We start from the raw sequence: 6,156 nt of genomic DNA, 5'->3' as shown, positions 1-6,156 counted from the left end.
AGCCTGGCCTGAGTGTGCCCCCCAAATGTGGGCTGCTCAGGGGGCGAGAGGGGCCGCCCGACTAATGAGCTAGAGATCAAGGAGTGGACAGACTACTGTCAGGCCTGCCGGGCAGCTAGTCTCAAATTAGGGCTGTCAGGGAGGATGCCACAAGGTCTGAGCTGGTCATCCTGGCTGCACAGTTCTCTCTGACCTTTGCGACCAGCCATGACATCGAATATTTTGTCCATTTTACAGGAGCAGAAACTGAGCACAGAGAGACGGAGGGGCAGGTTCCTAAGTTCCTGCTGAGGGACACTGGGGTCCCAGCCCAGCGTATTTCCAGCTGGTGAGCAACAGCTTTGCTGACTCCCGGCAAGTCTACCAAAGAGGGGTGCCGTCCCTGAGATCACACTCCAGTGTGGGAGGCCAGACTTCCCCAGAAACATTTTCATTTACTAATGGGTTTAATGAGTTCAGAACTTCCTGTTTTAAACAAACAAGTGATTAGCATTGACTATAGACAGTGAAAATGGATCCTAATGAATTGCTAATTAGCCGCCGCCTCCTCTTCCTAGGCTCTTTAGCTGGTAAATTTTCTCTCTGGCCATTGGGGGCCCTCCATTTATCAGAGTAGAATTCATTCTTTTATTCATTTATCCACTCAACAGACATTTCCTGAACACCTACTGTGTGTTACACCAGCCAGATCCCTTCCTCATGGTCTGATGAGGAAGAGAGCATTCATCAGCCCCAAACACACAGTGACACACTTACAGGACAGGGAGAAGGGACTTGATCTTGTTCTGGGGTGGAGATGAGGTATCCCTTGGAGAAGCCCGTCTAGAGGATGGTACATTTGATAAAAGAATTTAACTAGATGAAGGGGGAAGGGAAGGAGTAGAAGAGAAATTCAGACATCCAGCACAGCACGTGCAAAGGTCCTGCTGTAGGAGAGAGCATCATGAGTCTGAGGAATGAGAAAGAGGCCAGTGGGAGAGCTGTGCAAAGGGGGGTGGGGGTGTTGGGTGTAATAAAGCAGCAGATGGGGCGTGTTGGTCTTCATTCTTTGTCACTGAAGGGACTGAGTGCCCCGCCACATCCCTCGGGGCTTCCTGCTTCAGCATGCTCACCCAGGTGCCAGCTGCCTCGTGTTACTTTGTTGCCTGGTAACTTTTTTTTTTTTTTAGTTTATTTTAATATGTTTTTGTTGCCTGGTAACCTTCTACAGGTGAGGCAGGTCTTCTGTCTGTACCTGCACACTCGGCACACCCGAAGTCCTGGTGGATTAAGCAGGAGCAGCCCTCAGCAGTGACAGACGGAAGCTGAAGTCTACGGGCTCTAGCTATAAACTCTGGCTCTCTCCGCAGGGTGACTTTGGGCCGCATGCCTTCTGTTTTCATTGTTTTGTTTTTTACTGATTTTGTTTTTTCAGGCTGGAATGGAACTCAGGGACTCCTGCATACTGGGCAAGTACTCAGCCACTAAGCCACATTCCTAGACTTTTTGGGGGGGCTGGGATGTGCATGCTAGGCAAGCGATCAACCACTGTGCTGCACCCCCAGCCCAAGTCGCATGTTCCCTACTATTTCCCAGAGTCCCCCGTAGTATGGAGCTTCACCCGCACACAGTGGCATACCTGCTTGACCACACCCCTACCTGAGTCACTCCCCTGGTGCCTCCTGGGGTTACCTCCCAAACAAACTACTTGCCTTCAAATCTCTACCCCAGGGTCGGTTTCTGCAGGAAGCCACACTGAGACACCCTTGTAACAGGACGTAGGCATATTCCGTGTCCCCTGTGCATCCTGGTCCCTTGGCCTGCATGCTTTCCTCTCCGTGTTGGCTCCCTTCACAGGGTATTGGGTCCATGGGACGTGGTGGCCCAGATGGGTCCACCTAACACTGTGCATATAGGCCCCATGGCCTGTCCCTTTCTTGGTTTTCTACTGCTGTTAACAAGACTTGAGCTGGCTTTCCTCTGGGGGCAGTGCTGTCCAATAGAACTTTCTTCACTCATTGGAATGTTCTAGACCTGAGTTATCCAATATGGTGGTCACTAGCCAGATGTGTCCATTGAGCCCTTGAAATACAGCTTGTATAACTGGGGAATGAATATTTTGTTTTATTAATTTAAATTTAAATAGGTGTGTGTGACTAGTGGCAACCGTATTGATTATGTAGCTCTGGGCCGTATCCTATACCTGGTAGCTGCTAAGTTTCCTGGAGACCAAGGCTCAGCTTGATGAATTGTGGGAAGGGCAGCCAGTGGGCCCAGCTCTCTGCATCCACCTCCATTACAGAACCCAGCAGATCTTCCTGAGACAGATCATCCAGAGGGTAGCCACTAGCGTCCCAGGGAGGCCAGGGGTATGCACCCACCCGCAGCTCCTCTGAAGAACATTACCCCTTCTTTGAATGCTCCATCCTTCAACTGTCTTGGCCCCTGTGGCCGGTGCAGATGACCTTGGGGAAGGAGTCAGGGTGGCCACCTCAGTGGTCAGGGGCAGGGACAGGAGGTGCTGACTGAGACACCTCCTGTTCCCATCAGCCTGACGTTCTGTGGTGCTTCGAGCTGAAAGGGTTCTCCCCGAGCTGAGGAATGAACATTTTCTGGGTAACATGGCATATTGAGTTCAGGGAGCTCTGAGCCATTTAAGACACAGTCCCGTTCAAGGTGGTACAGGAGGTATCTACGCTCTGCTTCTTCAAAGCAAAAGAACCCTGGTACTTATGCCAGTTAGGCACCTGCCTGGTCAGAACGAAGGCCACATCTTCTGGTTTCCCTTGCACTAGATGTGGCAGGTGCACAAGTTCCGCCATGATGGACCCACTAAAATGATTTGCAACCTCAGGCAAGCAGCCTCAAAGAGAAGTTGTGTGCTCTTCTCTCCACTGTGGCTCCTCCCTGCTGCTGAAACTCAGACCCAGTAGAGACTGTGATAACAGGCAGAAACGCCAACTGGCTCAAAGCAAAGCATCCTGTGAACTTTGGGGATCAAGGACAAAAAGGGCCATAAAACTTCCTTTGATTAGAAGAGATGCAGTCGGCCCCAACTTTGACCCAGCACTTTAAAAGCTCCTAATGTCTGTGAGAGACAAACCTCTTGTTCATGGGCTGGCTCATTGGGGTGCCAGGCCCTGGGCTAGGCCTTGGGGCTGCAGCAGGAAACAGGTCGCTTGGAGTCTGTGCCCTAAAGAACCTTCATTACCATTCCTGGCATTCTATTCCAAAGTGTTTTTACAGTCACCTCCAGTCAAAATGGCATTGAGTTCATGCTTTGAAAGTAAGCTCTGCTTCTCTCCGGAACTCTCCTCCATTGCAGATAAGAACATAAACTGGTGCAGCCGCTGCGAAAGCAGTTTGGAAGTTTCCTGGGAAGTTAGACATACACTGGCCATCCACCCAGCACTCCCACACTGAGGTATTCACCCAGGAGAAGGCAGGCCCACACAAAGACTCGTATGCAAATGTTCTCAGCAGATTGATGCATAGCATCCTCTCACTGGAAACAATTCAAACATCCATCAATAGAAGAATCGAAAAGCGAATTGTGACGAATCTGCACAAGAGAATACTGCTCAAAAAGGAACACATGTTGGTATACACAAGACGTGAGTGAGGCTCGGAATCACTGTGCTCAGTGAAAGAAGCCACACACAAAAGAATACATCCTGTAAGACTGCATTTCTATGAAATTCTAGGAAAAGCAAACTAATATATCGAGAGCAGATCAGTGGTTATCTAGGGCTGGAGCTGGAGAAGGAGATTATTTGCGAAGGGAGCAAGGAATGTTCTGAGAAGCAAATAAAACATTCTTTCCTTGGCTGTAATGGTGGTTACATGACTATAGATATTTATCAAAGCTTATTGAATGATCTGAATGATGCACCTCAATTGGTGATTTTATTCATACTTCAATGAAATGGATATTAAAAAAAAAAAAAAAAGTAAAAAGCCAGGTGCAGTGGCTCGTGCCTATTATCCCAGCTACTCAGGAGGCTGAAGCAGGAGGATAGCAAGTTCAAGGTCAGACTGGGCAACTTAGCAGACCCTGTCTCAAAGAAAAAATTAAAAAAGAAAAGGGCTGGAGATGTAGCTCAGTCATAGATGCACATGCCTACCATGCATGAGGCCCTGGGTTCAATCCCCAGAGCTGTAAAAATAAATAAATGAATAAATAAATAACAGAGGTTTGTGAATTAATGGAGAAAATGACCTCTGTTTATATACTATAGTAACAGATACTTTTTATCTTTTAAATTTAAAGGAGCTCATCCTCATAAACAAGATAAACTTTCCTTTGCCACAAAAAGAAAATAGAAATCCAAAGATAAATAGAGGTTGTAAACTCAGGCTGATCACCATCTGGAAACAGGCACCAGTGACCAGGGATTCAAGACCTGTGGAGTAAGCAGGGGCCAAACAAGTCCTTTGGAGCTGGAAGTCTAGTACCCGACTTGTGGCTTGAAAGCACATTTTAGGTAACTAGAAGGAGCAGAAGCAGGTCCGGTAACTGGCTCCTGAGCCAAGCTGCCCTGACTCCATAGGAATCTTGAGCTGCCAAGAGTAAGCCTGGTGAGGGACTGGGGTACTGAGGGACTGGGTTCAAGGCAAGTGCAGAGGAAGAAAAAGGACAAAAATATTTCTCCTCAAAATAGGCCTGCAAACCCAAATGCTTGAGCACATGAAGAAAATGGACACTAAGAAAGATAGCCAACAAAATAATTAACTGTTCATATGAAAAGGAAATGATGATAAATCCTGAAAAAAAAAATAATTGAAGCAAATTCAAATAGTTGGAAGTCTTCAGACGACACAGTTGAAGAGACAATTGGTGAATTGAAAGATATTCTTGAGTCATTTACTCAGAAAGCAGCACAAAAAGATTAAAAAGTAGAAAATGTTAAAAAGTCATTAAGACATAGTGAGCAGATTGAAAGATTCCACTAAGTGTGTAACAGAAATTCCAGAAGGATTGACTAAGGATGTAAGGGAAGTGCCGTAGTTAGAAAATGATGGCTGAGAATATTTCAGGAAGGCCTCAGGTGGGAAATAGGTACCACGTGATAAAGAAAAGAAGAAAAGTAAATCTCAACCAGGCCACTGTAAAGATAGGGCAGAATGTCACAGATAAAGAGTTACAAGAGAACAAAGACAAATTCATTACTATAAAGAATTGTCTACAAAGGACACCAGAAGTGTGCTAAGAATGGACAACAAATTTCTCATTAGTGACTATGAATGAGATACAGAGAGAGGTAATATCCTGAACATGCAGAGGAAAAAAAAATCTATTAATTTACCTCAAAATTCAACTAAATTAATACTGAAGAAGGAGAGCAAACTATAGGCATTTTTAGACTTCATAGAGTAAGGGAGCTTACCACCCATACCTTCACTGAAAAGATTACTAGGGCATGTACTTCAGCAGAATGAAAAGTGAAAGAAAGCATTTAGTAAAGAAACTGAATAAATACATTGGTAAATTGAATTAATTTCTGACCATATAAAAATTTATTTATTCATTTTTGTGGTGCTGGGATTGAACCTTGGCAAGCATGCACCACTGGGTTATATCCCTGGCCCTAAATATTTACTTTAATGGTTAACAGTGGAACTAGAATTCTAGACAATAATAAAGAAGATGGAAGGAACAGTTCAATTTGTGAGTACATTCTGTCAGGCTGTTTTGTTATCAGGTGAAAAATAGAGACATTGAACAACTTAGCACTGTTAGGCAAATAGATGGTTAAGTAACTACGTTAAAAATTAAAATGAAACCACCCAAAGAAATGTACTTTATAAGCATTTAAATGAGAGGGTAGTTGAATCTGGTGACAAAGGACTTTATCCTTCAAAACTTAAGAAAGAAGAAAAAAATCTAAATAATTACACATAGTCCCTCTTCCCCTCAAAAAATATCCTAGTAATTGAAAATATGCACCAAATAAAATGATTTAAAAAGTTCAAACAAATAGCAATCACAATAAATATAAATGGTTAGACTTATCTATTAAAGGCAGAGACTATGAGATGAAACTTTTAAAAACATAACAAACATCCAGTTATGAGCTGCATATGAAATATACTAAGATAATGACATAGTAAATGTTGAAAACAAACATTTTAAAAAGTCCTAGGAAAATACTATTTTAAAAACTGAGAAAATATTAC

The sequence above is a fragment of the Marmota flaviventris genome, chromosome 2 (genome assembly GCF_047511675.1).
Source record: "Marmota flaviventris isolate mMarFla1 chromosome 2, mMarFla1.hap1, whole genome shotgun sequence".
Classification (NCBI taxonomy): domain Eukaryota; kingdom Metazoa; phylum Chordata; class Mammalia; order Rodentia; family Sciuridae; genus Marmota; species Marmota flaviventris.
This window is presented reverse-complemented; position numbering follows the sequence as displayed.